General features: G+C 35.6%; 1 protein-coding gene across 7 annotated transcripts in view; it reads left to right on the top strand.

Moving 5' to 3' along the window:
* ETV1 (ETS variant transcription factor 1) overlaps positions 1–14,567 on the top strand; it is a 96,573-nt gene that overhangs the window by 13,299 nt on the left and 68,707 nt on the right. The gene's annotated exons all lie outside the window — the stretch shown is intronic.

The raw sequence follows: 14,567 nt of genomic DNA, 5'->3' as shown, positions 1-14,567 counted from the left end.
GCAGGAAAAGTGTGTGTGCTGATGGGAGACGGTCAGTAGTTCAAATCCTCATGAGATTTATTGTATAACATAAAAATCTTAGACCACACATCCTCTGGCTTATTGTATTATTTTACACTCATGAACTTTCACCTGCTTGGATTTAATTTTTAGCCTCATTATCTGCTTCCCGGTTGCAGTCACACAAATGCAAGTAGCCATTGGCTTCTCTTAGGATCCCTTCTGTGTTTCTTTCCCCGAGCCTTGCTCCAGGGCTTGTCATAGCATGCGAGAGGAGTGATTCAGGGGTTCTCCCCTCCTCTAATCAAAGAATGAGCATTTTGCCTGTATCAACATGGTTGCCTCGGGGTTTACTTCCGATATTTATGGTTTGCCTCTATCAGCAAACTGCAGCTATTGACCTGAGGTGTGAATAGTAAAGATAAGGGTATAAATGCCATCCTAATTATAAAACTGACCTAATACATTTTTGTTCTTTTAGCACCAATTAAAGCTCTAACTTGTTTCATTTTTCCAGGCCATTGACGGTTTCACAGGAGGCAGTAGCAACAGCAACAACAGATGCTTAATACCTTACAACTTATCAAACCCATATTTTCACACCTAATATCATAAATCTAACACAAATACCTACGTTACGTTGAGTAACAGATGTTCGTGTGCAATGTTTTCAGCTTTTGTTTGCTATCTTACATTTCCCAGGTGTCAAGTGTTGTAAGAGGTTTCTTCCAGATTCTCTCCCGTGTTACATATTTTAGTTCAGCGTCATTGCAATATTTTTTCATTTGTGGTAAAATATATATTACAGAAAATTTACCATTTGAATCATTTTTAAGTGTGCAGTTCAATGGCAGTCACCTTATTGTGCAAACATCAACACGATCCATTTCCGGAACTTTCTTATCATCCCTACTGAAAGTCTATACTTACTAAAAACTAACTCCCCACTTACCCTGCCACCAGCACCTGGTAACTGCTGTTGTATCAGCTTGATTTTTGATCTGAGAAGAGAATTTTCTGTACTGTTTGATATATTTATTAGACATAGGACTTCAAGAAACCTGTTCAGCTAAGGTTTAGACCTTAATTAGAGACTCTTAGAAATCCCCGGAAGGATGATGGCTAAGGATGACAGCTAGGCAAGGTCTCCCTTTCTTGGTGAAGTGTGGGAAGAGAATGGTCACATTTCCACATGTCCCTTCCTGTGAGGCACTGGAGTTCTTTCTAAAAACTAAACCCGTCATCTGAGTGGGAGAGTTAGTCTCATGGAGTCATTTTATATCCAAAGAAATTGGTAATGATTTTAATACTCTACCAAATGCCTAAGGGTCATTTTTTATTCCTTTTCTTATTTGCCGTCTTTTTGTTTTTTCGTATTCTTGATTAATTCGTCTCCTTGAACTCACTTCTCTAGGTTCACAGCATATGATTTTTTCTTTCTTTCTTTATTCCTTTGATTACTCTTTCTCAAGTCACTCATCTACTTTCCCCGTCTTTCCCAAGGTTCTGTCCCCAGACTTTTCCTCTTCTTTTTCTTGTGCCGTGCCAGCACAGTCCCACAGAACTTTCTGCGATGATGGGAATAATCTATGTCTGTACCGTTCAGTATCGGAGCCACTAACCACATTCCTCACTGAGCACTTGAACTGTGGCTAATGGGACTGAAGAAATTAATTTTTAATTAATTTATTTTTTATGACTTTAAATTTATGTGAACACATGTGGCTGTTGGCTACTGTGGTCAGCATGCTTCTGTCCAGCTATGTCTCCTACGTCGTGTTCTCTAGTGTGGGCCTCCAGTCTGTCCCCGTCTACTGAACATCTGGTGCCCCTGATCCACCGCTGAGGTCCTGGTGCAAATTAGAAAAACGCAGTACCTCTGCACTCACTCCCTCCGCCCTCAAGCTGAGCATCAGCATAAAACACCATTTACATAGCACCCCCAGTTTTCAATGTGATTCTCCACTGACAATTCACTCTCAGTAAGGCCAATGGTGAAATCTTTACTTTTTTTCTGCCCAGCATCTCTCTTCAACTTCTGTTGCCTTTCTAAGTTGATGGCATCACCAATCCAAGCTGAAAACCTTTATCTTCAGTCTGTCCCAGTTCTTTACCATTAACCTCCCTTTGCTTACCAAGTTGTTAATCTACGTCTCAAAAGTATCTTAATTTCATGGCTTCCACTCCATTTCTAATATTTCACTGCCTTAGTTCACACCCACTTTCTGCCTCCACGGAACTTGTGAATCAGCCTTTCTGTGGGTGTTCTTGCCTTCCGGTTTCCCTCCTTCCAGTCTGCTCTCTGCAATGATATTAACACACAGCCATGTGACCTTGTTAATTTTCTCTTTAAACTTCTTTCAGGACAAAGTCCTAATTCTTTAGCTGTACAGAACATTGTTCTATAACCTGGGCCTTGGCTATCTTTTCAGTTTTGACTCTTGCTATCCCAGCATCCTGTGTCTCTCCATTCTCTAAACTTGAGCCTGTCTAATTTTTCAGTCCCCCAAACAGAGTGAGCTCTCTTATACCTCTTTACCTTTGCACGTGTTCATTTTGCTTTAAAATTTTTTTAAATTTTGCTTTGCAGTCTGCTGTACCTCCAACTCCAGACTCAGCTGCGAGTTCACTGCACTGAGGTCTTTCTTGACCTTTCTTTGCATCCTTACCCTGCAGAGTTAAGACTCTGTAGCATCTTGTATCTTCTGTTTATTATAATATTTTAGATACAGGTCAGTAAGACTGTGAACTTCTTGAGGATTAGGAGCATGTCATAGTCAGTATGCCTGGCATGTTTCAGAAGCACAATAAGTAAGATTGTTGTCATAACCATGATCAGCTTCTTAGTGCTGATTTTCTCCGAAGTATTTTCGAAGTCCTAATTCCCTTCTTAAGGTAGAAACATCTGATCATGCCGTAAAGCATTATATATAGTGTCCTTCTGGAAAAACATGCTAAAACCATGAATGTTTAGCCAAGCACTTTCAGAATGCTGAAATTTTATTTTACTTCAATTAGTGAGTATTTACAGTTTAACAAATATGGCTCTAGGACTTGTGAATAAAACACCTAATTATAAAGGGAAACCTATAAACACAGGTAAAAATAAATCTGAAATAGTCTAATAAGAAGAAAGTGGAGATGTGATTTATTTTAAGTTTCACTGACTTAAAGGACTATTGTTCAGATTATGGTGACCAGCTAATTTCAGTCTTCACTGAGGATGGAGAAAGAGGGAAATAATTTAAATAGAGGAATAGGGCATATGGATTAGACTCTAAAGAGCATTTCTGGATGGAGAAGATTATCAAATATTGGAATTGAAAGGTGAAAGGCTATCTTGTCTCCTAAATGCCCTTTACAAATGTTTGATACTTGTCTGTCTGGAAAAGCTTAGTGGGGCAGAGGGATCCTATCTCTAGGAACAGAAGGAAACTCCATCCCCTCTGTGTGGCCCGTCTATAACTTCTATGGGGCTATTTTTTTCCAATGGGAATAATCAGATTTCCTTACATACCTCAACGGAATAAAATGCTTCTGTTTTTGCTTTTATTGCTTTAGCCCTGTGGTAAATGTAGGTTAGGAGAATGAATGGCAAGTTTCTGCCCAGCACTGTATTACAGAACATACTTTCGAGTGTAACGTGTATAAACATACGTAGAAGGGTAGTGAACAGAGCATTCAAAAAATCTGAAAAATGAAACTGGGGTATTGCCTAAAAATTTTCCTGAGCATTTCTTATTTTTATTCATAAAGTTTTTCTCTTGGAAACCTGGAATCTTAATGATGTCATGCTATAGTTTGGTAACCTTTGAAGGATGCTGACATTTGAAGCGTGTATAGACATTAAAAACAAATGAAAACAAACAAAAACATCATACAAGCCCATCCTAGGAATTGAATGGAGGCTAAGAAATACAATTATGTGGCTCAACCAAACTGTTTCTTAGAAATGAATCTTTTCAGAATTCAGACACTGTGGGAAAAGGTAGAATAACTTTAGGATACGCTTTAGTCCAGAGGAAGTAGAATTATATCTCTTCAGAAAAGAGAATTAAAAGGAGATTTAGAATAATAGATGAGCCTTATCTTTCCAAAGTAGATACAAATTTGTGTGTAGACTGAATTTTTGTAAATCATGTGTTTTAAATTCAATACATCAATAATCTTCTATTTTAAGTCATACACTTTAAATTTAGTTATACCACTAGTCTTTTAAAATCTACCACCCCTCATTTTCTTCATTTACAAAGTTGTGTGTTACTATTTTTCTAACTTGTTCGTTTCCATTTGATTACATTAGTTCCTTTCCATGTTTCCTCTACAGTGATTCACATGATAGATGATATTCACATTTACATTTTATGTTCTCCCAGAACATTCCCAGGGGTTTAGCCAGGGTTATGCAAAATTCCCGGTAGGATAGATCCTTGTAACTCTACACCTTTCTTTCGCACCCGGGAAAGAACACTGGAATGCAAATCAATTAGAATGATGTCATTAGAGGAATAATAACCTTGACTCTTCTCTGATATATTTATGAAAGTAGATATAAAAAGTTTGCAAATTTCTCTACTTTAACTGAAGTTTGTAACACAATACTAATGACCCATTCTGAAAATAATCAAGACAAACTAGTGTGTGCGGACTCAACTGTTTAAAGCCATTATTACACGGGTGATACGGTGTCTATGTAAATGAAAGTCATAGCTGCACTTCATCTTCGTAGGAATTTTTTTTTTAAAGAATAGCACTTGGGGTGCTTTCTGCAGTGAAGTGGAGAAAAAAAATACCTTAACAGATTCATGTTACAAATCTGCTTCTGAAAAAAGCTGAAGTTAGGTCTATGCAGACCCTGGCTGAATAATTCCTTTTATATTAACATGCGTTTGTCCTGGGTTGGAAAGTTCCACTTAGTGTTTGTGTTTCTTAATTTTCTTCCTTCCTACTAAGCTACCTTCCTGCATTCTGTTCCTTTCTACACAGACAGTGAGTACTTGATAAAATTTACTTTTTGTTACTAATTTTGAAACCTTTCTTACCTGATTCATGTTTTGGATGTGACTGGTCAGGAAGATTTTGTCTTTTATTTCTCTAACTGCTTTTACCAGAAGGTGAGCACACATTCACAGAGGAATTCCGTTTCTGAGATTTGAGGAAATGAGTTTGTTACTGTGTTTTGTCTTCTTTTTAAACATTTTTGGAGGTGAATTTAAGCATGTCACCATCATCAGACTTAAACTATCCATTTCAAGGATGAAGTGTCTTCTGCCTTTCTCACCTGCGATCATACATATGTGAACCATCTCAGCCATTGCCAGCCCTTGAAGGTTGATTCCTTTGTGTGTGGTTTTTGTTGTGGTTTTGGTTGTTTTTGGTCTGTTTGTTGCTTTGTTTTTTCTTTTTATTTATTTATTTTTTTTACAGTTTAAATATTTTATCAAAGCAATATATTGATAGAGTAGGAAAACACAAGTAAGATCATTCCCCATTTTTCACAGTTCTCTTCTCTAGAGGCAACCATTTTTTTTCCTTTGTAGTTGGCTCAGATACTAAATAATGTAATTGTACTGCAACTTATTGATTTATCAGTTTTAGGGGTTTTTTGTTTGTCCTGTTCAGATAGATAATCATTTTGGGTAAGTTTAAATTATTTTCCTGAAAGTCATCAGCTATGTAATTTTACCTGAGTCCAGTAATCTTATTCACACTTGAGTGTGAATATGAATTATTTGGGAAGCTTATTCAAATGCAGCTTTATGGTCCCTATCTGTGAGAGTTTGACCGTTTAGGTCTGGAATTGGGCCCTGTAATTTCTAACGAGCTGTTAGGTGATTCTGATGCAGGCCTTCCAAGGAGCACAACGTTAGAAATTTTACTATCCTGTTATTTACTTATTTGTAGACCAAAGATAGCAGCATCAATTTTTTGCAACTAAGTTGTAAGATGGACTTGGCTATTCATACACAATTCATTATGTAAGAGATACAGTTTCTGAAGACGTTATTAAGTAATATATTGTCATCTTATTGAAATATACTAGGGAATTAAATCTATATAAAAACGATACTGTTCAAGTGGTTTCTTCATTTTTATCATTTTTACTTGAGTTATTTGTGTTTTCCAATTGCAAAGACTATTTTCTACTTATTTTCTCTTACCTTTAGCTATAAGAAAGTCATGGCTGATTGTAGATCCCTGTCATCCTTCAATCAATTCTACTTTAGAAGGCTACCTAGTAAATTGTGAATTTTCCCAGTCTGGTTAGAGAGAACCAAGCATTGGGGGCCCCATCCTTTTCCAAGTACATTCATTAGGGATTCTTGTTATTAGATAGTCTGCTCTTCCATTGGTAGTGCACATCTGCCCTATCTATGCCAGTTTTGAGTCCAGCAGCCACATTTTCAGCAAAAAAAATTTAATTTGGTGCTTGATTGTTTCACAAGGAATGTATTTTTCAAACCAAAATAGAAACCCAGTGAAAAATAAGCTGCATCTTGCAATAATTGTCATTTTAGATAACCTCCCAGGAATCCATGAAGTTTTAGAGAAGAAAGAAAATCTAAATAATACATCTTGGGCCTGTTTCTTAATCTTTATTTACTTATCCGTAAAATGACAAAGAAATAATCTCTCAGACCCAGGCCACGTTGTGATTGTGACTCTTTTTCCACGCTCAAGGGAAAAAAGGAAGGGTAACATCTAAATATGGTAAGCGCTTGCTTGAATTTGAAAGTGGACTTTAGAAAAAACATAATTAATGGGGAAATGTATAAACAGAAATTACAATAAATTACTATGTACTTATGAGTAAACAGTTGGATCAATTTTATTAAGATCTGCTCTAGGAGATAGATCCCTTTCACAAATTTTGGTTCTACCGGTTTATTCTTCATAAGGTAGATAGTTCAGACTCAGTGCCAAAGTGAAAACCAAAAGACAAAGGAAAACAACCCCACCTTCCCCCCCAAAATTGGAGTTTGTTGTTTCCTTATAGCTGAAAGCTAAAATTACGTATCTCAACACAAGATTTTAGCTTTTTGTTTCCTATTTTCCTTATCGTTCTTTAATTTTCCCTTTAGTGTAACAAATTATCCTAGAAATTAACTTCAGAAACATGCTCAAAGGGAGTACGTCAACAAATGCTTTCCACTTAGCCTGCCTATAATTAGTAACAAATTATTTTGAGAAAAGTGATCTGTGCCTTCTTTGGTTGAACGTTGCTCAATATTAAATAAGTATATCGTTATGCAGTAACTGGATTTATTAGTCTGAAAGCCAAACAGTATTTATTGGAAAATTTAGGTGGAATTTAGGTGGATGAAGGTGGGAAAGTATTTGCAGAACCAAAGTTATGTTCTTTGTTCTAGTATTTTTAATATATACACAGATGCGTATATATATATTGATGAATAAAAAAAGCAAAAACAACATTTATTAGTATTTGCAAATAAAGCCAAAGCAGTCATGAAAATGAGTACATTTTGGGGCCACCAAATGTATGTAAATTTCATGAAATCAGATATAAAGGACAGATGAAGAGATAATCTGAGCTAAACTAGTATATGAGAATATGTCATAATTGTATGTTTAGTGTTCTTATGGGGTTTTATTTATATCATTCTTTTTTTTCCATTTTTTCCCTTTTATAACATTAAATGTCTACTTAATATGCATAGTGCTTATTTGCTTCTGTCTGTTAATGAATTTTCTCCTAATGAGAGTTTGTGCTGTGTCTCACTAAGTAAAAATGGTCGGTTTGATGTGGTTGCTTTTTTAAATCTAATGAATTGTGCCCCAACAAACACTACTTTGCTTTGGCATTAGCTGAGGCTTTTGTTAACTGAAGAACGTATTTATCGACAATTTATCAGGAGTGGCTAGATTAAAAATCCTACTTATATAATGTCTGATTAAAGTTTAAGAAAAACTACTTTTGTGTGCTAATGATTTTGTATGCCATCTTTAAATCTTATATAAATCTAAGGTTAGCAAAGTTCATTTTGCCATGGATACTACATTGTTAAACCGTTCAGGTTTGTTTCATAATTACTCCTAGTTGTTGAATTTACAGTGCTTTTAAGAGCGATTTTTAGATCCATGGAAGAGGTTTGAATTGTGATTGTTCCTTTATGTTTTATAGGGAAATATTATATTCATATTTCTGTTTGCAAAATTGGAGTGCTTATGTATGCTTACAAATGTGAGCCATATCCATTATCTTCATTTTTATTATTTAAAATATGAATAATAAATCTTAGCAGTATAAACCTTTTTATTTTACTTAGGAGATTTTAATTTAACTTATTTACTGATACATACGTCTATACAGTTGTATATTAAGGATGCTAAGTAAGTTTATAAGACACTAAAAGTTTATTCATTCAGCAAATGTATTTTGAGCCTATTATATGCCATGCTTTGTTCTAGGCATTGCTGATACAGTGGTGGGCAAACCAGAAAAATACCTCTCTGCTCTCATGAAGCTTTCGTTCTTATTGCCTGTAACTGATAAAGTCTTATTCATCCCATGTTGAGGGATGTGAAATTGTATCGGGGTCAGTGTGTATTCACAGTCATTGTCTGTTCAGACTCTGATCTATTATGTTCTGAAGAAAATGTACTTAGGTGTTTTTTTCAAATTTTATGTTTATTTCCACAGAAAGCACCCTGCTTAAAGGTGTAGCCACTGGATTTCCCAGTGGATGACTCTCTCTGTTCATACCTCTTTAGCCTAAGCCTAAATTCCTGTGATGGTTGACTAAGAAGAATATTTTACAGCTTTTTAAAAATTATGTACTCTCATGTTGATATTGGATTGGCCAGGAAGTTCGTGTAACATCGTACGGAAAATGCCGAATGAACTTTCTGGCCAGCCCAATACTATACATTGTATATTACTATATACAGTGTATTAACCTCTACATTTTGAGATCATACTCGTTCTTTAAGATTCGGTTCATATGTCATTTATTCCTTAATTATCTTAGAATTAATGACTTCTGTGTGCCCATAAATGCTTTGTGTGCATCTCAATTTAAACACTATTTCAATTGGCTTGTAGAGGATGGATCATGTCCTACTCATCCTTGTATGATTCCTATGTTGTGGCGATTGAATGAGTATTGAAATGAATGAATAGCTTCTTGGGTGCTTAGACTCTTTTTAAAAACGTATTCATGCACAGGTGGCTTAAGTTGTTCGAAATCTAACGCAGATATCTTCTTTTGTTTTCCATGTTTCATTTTTATTTGAAGGATAATGGAAAGCTGTTTGCATTTGTGTAACATTAGAGCCAAGTCTCAGTTATCAGATTAGGGCTCTCTGATAAATATTGTTTAAGACTCATATCTCACATTTCTCAGTAATCTCTATTTAGCACGAATACTCTGAAATAACTTGGTATTGTTCCAATTTTATACAGAGAGAAACCTAGATGTAAAATAACTCAGTAGGTAAAGCATGTGATGACTGATGTTACAGAGGTCAGATCCCAATTCATACTTGCTTTCTCTGTGGAAATCTTCCTTCCCTGAGAGCCCTTCCTTAGCCCACTTGTAAAGATTTCAAAACTGTTATTACCCTTGGGAAAAAACCTACATTGCTAAAAAAGAATGTTCTTCATATGGGACATCAATATTGTTTGAAAATTCTTCTTATCAAGGCGTGATAAATTGACAGAGACCAAGAGAGCCAGGCGTTTGTCCCAAGGAAGATATTCTGTGAACTGATATGAGCTAATTACCTACAGGAAAGCAAGATGGGAGGACTTGGTATTTGGGGACTATTGCCAATTCTTATCCAGGCTACAGTGCTTTTTTTCCTCTTCCTCAAATATTTTATCTTACTTTTCCAGCATTTGAGAGGTTTATGACAACACTATATATTTTCATGTTTATGTGCAGGTTTTGACTTCAGAAATGTTTCAGACCTGGCATATTTTCCTCACAGGAGGCGGAAGGAGAAGTATAGTTTGGGTAATTATGACAGTAGTAGTAGTTAGCAGCAGCAGAATTAGTAAGAGTACTAGCCACAGTAGTCGTGTTCATGGAATTGCCAAAATAGTAGTAAATATTCATGAAAATCCCAAAGCTGCAGCTTGAAGAGACATTATAGATTAGTGATATCAACATTCTTATTTTAAAGATGAAAAACTGAAATCCAGAAATATTATTGGGCTGTCTCTGGTTTTAAAAAGAGTATATGCTCTCACTTGTGTGTAGGTAAAACAGCAAATAAAAATCCTATCAACCTAGACACTGTCACTTGTATGTGACCTTTTCTTTATCAAATTCTCTGTTTGTAACCCTGGAATAAAAAATATTTTTCTCAACCATTTTCTCATTCAAGAAGGTACTTTTAAACTCTGCAACCTTATTAGCACAAATGTGTATTTTTCAGATAAAGGAATGAATTTAATTCAATACATCTTTATGGTAGGCTTTTGTTTATCTGCTTTACCAATTTTAGTGTGTCTGTATATAATTCTTAGTTTACTATTATTTAGGTTTTTCACATTAAGTATGATCAAAACCTATAAACTGCTACAAAATTCTGGATACATTTTGATCAGAAAGAAATATATACCCTGCTTTGTCCACTTTTCCCTCTGAACTTCTCAACACTGACATTTAATCCTAAACCATAATACGCTCTTCTTAGATTGTCTTCCAGCTATAGAGTTGCCAGGAAAAGTTCTGTCAAATACTCTCAAGGCAACTGGACTCTGTTAAAAGTGGCTCTTTCCTAACAAGATGTATGGATAATATTGAAACAAGCCTTTCAATAGTGTTAGCTTTTCCTTTGAAATGGAGGTCATGCTGTGAAGTGAACTCTTACTGCTGTTTGAGGTTGTTTTCCTCCATCCTCATGGACACAACAGCCTTATTACGTTGATTTGATTTGATTCTCTAGTCCGCAGCGCTGGGGCTAGAATGTCAGGTGACTCAGTTGTCTCAACTGACAGGGCTGCAGGGAAAGCCAAGTAACTGGATGTCATTGCTCCCTTTTTTCTGGATGTTTTTGCCTTCCTCAGTCTCTCCACATTCTTGTTTTCTTCTAGGGTAATCAAACCTTATTTTCCTTTCTGAAAGCTCTACGTTCATTCACTGTTTTATTGCAGATTAAAGGCTGGTGCATTAGAAGGTTATCAGCTAATCAATAAACTTCAGGCATCCCATCTTGTGATAAAACTGTTTCATTGATCAAAGTGGAAATTTAGGCCCTTAGCCTTTAAATGGCAGTTTCTGAAGGTTTGGAGAATGTGCTTATGGAGTGTATAGCCCAGTCCTCTTACGTATATTGAGAGGTAGTCATATGAGTTTATGTGTGTGTGATGTACACAGAAGCAGATCCACATATAAAAATGTCTTTAGGGCTTCCCTGGTGGCACAGTGGTTGAGAGTCCGCCTGCTGATGCAGGGGACACGGGTTCGGGCCCCGGTCCGGGAAGATCCCACGTGCCGTGGAGCGGCTGGGCCCGTGAGCCATGGCCGCTGAGCCTGCACGTCCGGAGCCTGTGCCCCTCAGCGGGAGAGGCCACAACAGTGAGAGACCCCCGTACGGCAAAAAAAAAAAAAAAAAAAAAGTCTTTAACTGTATTTTATTTAAAATATCGTTCTCACTTTTCTTAAATTTGTTTTTTCAAATTCTGATCAGTAAACCTCTCTCTCCCTATCTCTCTAAATATATAAAACCTATTTTTGTTAAGACTGGTATTAAGATGTCTTCTAAACCCCTAAAGTGAATTTTCAATAATTGCACACATAGTAGAAAAAGGTTCAAATGCTGTGATTGTGAAATCAGAAAAATAATACTCTTATTTTCATATTAATTACGTAGTTAAATAGATAATAGCTTAAGAATCTTAAGATTTCGCTTCTTTATTTTGGTAAACCGAAGCTTGCTCTTTCGGTTGAGTTCCTACCATTGCTTTTTTTTTTTCCATAATGCAAAGTAAGTTTTGCCAACAAATATTCATAGTGCCAGGCATTATGCTAGGTGCTAGAGAATGAAATTTAAAAATAATATTTGTAATAATACTAATATCTATTTGTTTAGCAATTTAGAATTCATAGATCATTTTCATACCCGCCTCTCATTTGTACCTCGCAGTGGTCCTGGGATGTAGGCAGAGCAGACAACGTCATACAGGTTTAGTGAGATTCCCAAAGTCTCATAGATAGTGAATGTCAGAACCAGCTCATCTTGTAGCATTTTCTCTTACACGCATCTGAGCAGAATGTGTTAACCCGTCATTCCTTGAAATGCTAAGACTAGACAAGTGAATAAAAAACATAAGTATTTTTTCCATTTGCATGTATACATACATAAATTTATGTTTGTATAATATAATAAATTAAAGGAAAAATGGAAAACATCCAAAAGCTTCTTACTGTTTATAGATTTCTTCTAATTTATAACAGTGTACAAAATAACATACATGGAAAGCATGGGTGGAGTAGACAGTCCTTTAAGTTCCCTATTACTCTATGAAAATCATGCTCATACTTTGAGTTTTAGAGGTATGGTTAACTCCTGTGTATACATAAGCCTTCAGCTTCAGGAATCCTGAATGTTTGGTTAACAAAATAATGAAGCTCTGAAAAGAGAATTTTTAAATTTTGGTTTGGAACACTATTTCTCTTCGGGCATTGTATAGTTTGGCCAGAAATAATTCCTAATATGGTGCAGAAATTAATTGAACATTATATTTGACATTTTGTCTGGTGCAACTTTTTTATGTCTATTCATGCTGTCTTACAGTATTAATGCTGTAGACACTAAAGCCACGTAATAGAAACATGGGATCCTTTCAGGGGACCAAGGGCAGTGTGCTACATAAGAGTAAGGCATTGGACCTAGGATGCTTGAGTTGAAATCGCTATTTACTAGGTGTGTGGCTTTGTATAAGCAACTTAAGATCATTGTGCCTCAGTTTCCTCCTGTTTAAAACCTGGATAATAATGTTCCCATCCCTTAGGGTCACTTGTGTATGTTTATATAAAATATGTAAGTAATGAACAGTGAGTAATAAACCACTATGCCATTTTAAATAAGGACTTGAGCATTGGGATTTTGGTATCCGTGGGTGGGAACAGATCCTAGAACTAATACCCCGAGGATGCCTAGGCAACAACTGTATGTCTGGCACATAGAAAACACCATATAAGCTTTTATTCTATATATACACAAATATATATGAAATACACAAAATACATAATTCACATTATAATATTTCACAAATGCATTTATTTTGATCAGCTTACTTTTCTGTGTTGTTTTTGTTTGTTTGCTTTTGCCATATTCAGAAATTATCTATACCTCCCAACTTACAGGCTTATCTACACATATTGTAAAATAGTATAAGAATACTATTTTAAAAGGTCAAAAGAATAATATTTGACCTTTTACTGTTGGTCACACTAAGCAGTTCAGTGCATATCCACAGTGATACTGTCAGAAGACACTCAGAAGTGTTGTTTGTTCAAACCTACTGTCATTTTGACTTTAAGAATTCATAAACAGAAAGTTGACCTGGAAACATTCGGTACTTGAAAAACAGACCTTGTCATAGGATCAGTTAACATCTTACGTTTAAGATTATGGGTTATGCATTCTGGTTGATCAAGGACACCCTGATTTGTGGGTCTAGCAAAATTGCCTGCATCTTCAATGTTTTTGTTGATTTTGAAGTTGATGTATTCATTGAAAGGGAAAAAAAGTGTTGATTTTTCAAGATGCAACCTTTACAGTGCAAAGCGATAATAATTATAGTGTTCACTCAGCCTGAAGAAAAAATTTCACCAGTTAAATAGCAATAATCAAGATGAGAACTATATTAGAAGGGTGCTAATTTTATGATCCTCTCGTATTTAAATAATAAAAATTAATCCCCAGGACCTTTGCTGTAACACTACGTGCAATGAAAGGGTATTCAGCTTTAGATGTGGCCTGTGGAAGCCCATTTAAAAGTAATTTGTTGCTTAAGTTGTGAATGACCTAAGATCATCCTTATCAAATAGGATGAATGAATTAGTTAGGCAGTGGCTGGGCTTCTACCAGACCAGTTGTGTTCGACCTAAGAATTGGACTCTGCGTGCTAAATTTAAGAAAAGTTGATTCTAGCTGTACCTAAAACAGAACTGGAATTACTAACGTTGGATGCTTGTTCAGCACTGAAGTAAATAAAGATCTTTAAGTAGCTATAATCTCACAAGGCAACACGTGGGCTTTAGGTTCAAATCTTAAGTTCCACAATTTACCATATTTGTGATCTTGGGCTAATTACTTAACTTCTTTAACCCTTGTAAGTAAGAGGAGAAAGTAAATGGATTGGTGTAATGATTAAATGAGATATTTTATGTCAAGATTTTGGCATGCAAGTTAGTATTTGATTACTCAGTAACTCTATAGAAATAAGACGTTATCAATGTCTATACTCTTTTGAGGCCAGAGGATTTCATAAGCTACAGTGGCAGTTTCAGAATAGTAATGCTAGTAATACAGTTAAAAACAATTGAAAATGACTGCATTTGATTGACCTAGTGGTGAAGAAATTTGGTTTG

Source organism: Lipotes vexillifer, unplaced genomic scaffold, assembly GCF_000442215.2.
Source record: "Lipotes vexillifer unplaced genomic scaffold, Lipotes_vexillifer_v1.1 scaffold1198, whole genome shotgun sequence".
NCBI classification, from domain to species: domain Eukaryota; kingdom Metazoa; phylum Chordata; class Mammalia; order Artiodactyla; family Lipotidae; genus Lipotes; species Lipotes vexillifer.
This window is presented reverse-complemented; position numbering and strand designations above follow the sequence as displayed.